The sequence below is a fragment of the Anneissia japonica genome, unplaced genomic scaffold (assembly GCF_011630105.1).
Source record: "Anneissia japonica isolate Jap-2015-1 unplaced genomic scaffold, ASM1163010v1 scaffold284995_len508010_cov190, whole genome shotgun sequence".
NCBI lineage: Eukaryota > Metazoa > Echinodermata > Crinoidea > Comatulida > Comatulidae > Anneissia > Anneissia japonica.
This window is the reverse complement of record NW_022730633.1, coordinates 453405-456558: the sequence shown is the minus strand read 5'-3', so window position 1 is coordinate 456558 and position 3154 is coordinate 453405. Positions and strand designations below refer to the sequence as shown.

Sequence of the window (3154 nt, the reverse complement as noted above, 5' to 3'; positions counted from 1 at the left end):
TATTATTATTATTATTATTATTATTATTATTATTATTATTATTATTATTATATATATATAATAATAATAATAATAATAATAATTTAGTTTTTCTTTTTTTACTCTCTCTCTCATTTGTGGGAGCAACCCCCCTTTATTATCTTTTTCCAGTATACATTTCATACAACACATGTTCTTGTTGTAGGCTATATACAGTATTTACATTGATTCATACATAAACACTCATATATACATATACATATATAATTATGTACATGCACATTATATAGACATTTACATATTTAGTAAGTAATTGGTTTACAGAACATTATGTTTACAGTTTATTCAGCATATACTAAACCTGTTTTATAATTTTCAATATAGACTTGTTTCCATTTATATAAAACAATTTGTTTAAATATGTACATTTTATAACGAGAACATTATATACTTTACCAATTAGCATGTAAATATAATAACGTTATTGTTTGCAAAGACCAATAAATTGATCGGTAATCTTGCTGTACAGAGAATTCATTCTCTATTTTTTTTAAAGCAATTTAATGTTCATAGAATATTTTGATGTTTTTCACATTTCTCTGAAGCAGTATAGTATATCTTTCAAGTTATGCCGAATATTGGTTTGTGATTTATTCAAATAATTAGGAACATATCACAGAAAAGAAATTTTATTTTAATTACGTTTGGGTTCAAATTTATTGTATATACTTTAGAATGAAAAAAGGTGATTTTTATATTTAAAATACCCTTGAAACGATCATTTTACGTAATTGTACATATAAATAAACCTTGCCAAATTTTCAATAAAAATTAATAAATGACCAATCAGAATAATGTTATTCATTTGTAGAATACGCGCATGTTCCACAACCCATGTTTATCTACAAATGGTGTCGCTTTGTGGTACTTTAGAAACAATAACCAGAGGGTGGGGGCTGGGACGGTCCATTTTTGTCAGGCCACGATAGCTGTTCTCGTGTTTCCAGTGAGAAAAATAAATGAAATAAAATAAAAAATAATCCATAAACGTACATTGTCCATGATTTCCTTTACGAATGATTATCAAATTAGGCCTAGTATATACTGTATACCGTACCGAAGCATAGCTCGATAACAGGATACCAGAATTAGATGAAGTTTTAACACATAGTATAGCATGATATTTTGCCATCCTCGCACAATACTAGAAATACGGTGAGAATTACAATGAGTGCAAGATTTCCACACCAAATAAAAATCACGCATTTTAATTTTTCTGCCCTTGGTGAAACTCTTTAACCCATGTTTTTTTTTTATAGCCTCATTGATATTCAATTTAGCTATCATATTATTTTACCAATATAATTGCGTTTTATTGTAAATTATCACTTAAATTTGGTTCATTATTGCAGTTAGTAGCTGAATACTATTACCAATCAACAACTGACAGTTAAAAAATACTTGATTAATTTTTAAAACTTCATAAGCACACGGCTAAACTAGCATTACGCATATGCATTTTAAAGTACGAGTTGGCTTATATCGGGATAGCAGACTATACGATCAAGTTTCATAAACATATATTTTTTTTAATATTCTGAACAGATAAGAAGAAATATGGTACATGTGCCTGTATCTCTGGCTGGTATGAAGCGGATATTTGTACTTGGTGTCGTCCTAAGTATTCTGTCAAACGTGTTACCAAGTAATGCAACTGGTCGTTTAGGAGATATGACTGGACAAGAGGAAAACAGCAGACGATTGGCAGATGTAACAGGAGACGATATGGATCCAGTATACACTCTACTGCAGAAGCTTTTAAATGCCAAAAGAAAACATGCGGCTATAAAACGAGGGTGTCCGGATCCAAGCAAGTGTGTTGGATGGAAGCGAAGCATGTCTACTTACCCGGGAAAATATTATGCGTCTGGGTTGAGGATAGATGCAGAGAGTTCATACTATAACCAGAATATGGATCAACAACACCCATGGTATTAAGAAAAAAATATATACAAAAGGACTTGATTACTTTACTAACAATTACGAATTTAATTTGAACTTTTTCATTCAGTAGCAAGAAATTATAAATATCATACGGAGGAATGCTGCCTTAATGATAAAGCAAACCATTTTAGTACATCAAAAGATATAAGAAACTTAAATATTTATATGTCATTTAAATAATATATTAAACGAAAATCCAATTTAGATTTATAGTTATACATAAAAAATATATATATACGATAATTCGACGCCGGGTGGTTAATAAACGTACTACTTAAAATTACCATAACAAAAAATTAATAAATTTTTGGTTTAACACCTACAACGAAGAGCAGAACAAATTGAAAAATATCATATAGGCCTATAGGTCAAGTACATGGAATTGAAAACAAGTTTTGTAGACACAGAGGGCGGTATTCATCATAATTTTGAATGTATAACAAATTAATTTCGACGTTCAAAAACATGCAATCTTTATTTTAAAAGCAAACTGGTTTAACGTAACGTAATGCCACACCGATAAACTTTCCTTATATATTTTCATGTAATTGTAAATAATAAAAAAAATATGTAATTGGTAATTTTTTACCAGTTTTTCGTTGACAGCAATGTTATTGTCGAATGTATTATTTGTATTTTTAAGAATTTTTTTATTTTCGAATATTATTAAATGAAGTTTGAGTTTCTAAAATAATGTTTAATTATTAAATTATTTGTACTGCAATTATTAATATAGATTAAATGAGCTATGATTAAAATGTTCACCTCCTAAATTAACAATAATTGTTTTACCTTTGCACCCGTTGTAGACAAGGAGGTTGTTCAGTCCTGAGGGTCATCCCTTGGTGAAGGTTTAGTCATGTAACGTATTGATCATAAATGAAAAGGTTCATACAAACATAGGATGCGCACTGTTTCAGGATATCAAAATAATGCTTCAATCAAGACATTTTTAAGGCGTCATTTTCCCCATGCATTATTCCGGCCAATGACAGAACTTAAATACACAAAAGTAGGTAGTTGACATCTTACTTTGATTCTTTGATTAGAATGTTCTACTATAAACACTTTCAATCAAGCCAACTATACAATGACGAGGAATAATTTTATTCCTCTTCTATATATATTTTACATTAAGAAATAAATTATTGCGGCATAAACTGCATTATAA

At 29.0% G+C, this 3154-nt stretch overlaps 1 long non-coding RNA gene across 1 annotated transcript in view; it reads left to right on the top strand.

Moving 5' to 3' along the window:
- LOC117114987 overlaps positions 1-2674 on the top strand; it is a 6980-nt gene extending 4306 nt beyond the window's left edge. The window contains exon 2 of the long non-coding RNA XR_004446472.1: positions 1585-2674. This is a non-coding gene — a long non-coding RNA (uncharacterized LOC117114987). The remainder of the gene's footprint in view (positions 1-1584) is intronic.
- The last annotated feature ends 480 nt before the right edge of the window (positions 2675-3154 follow it).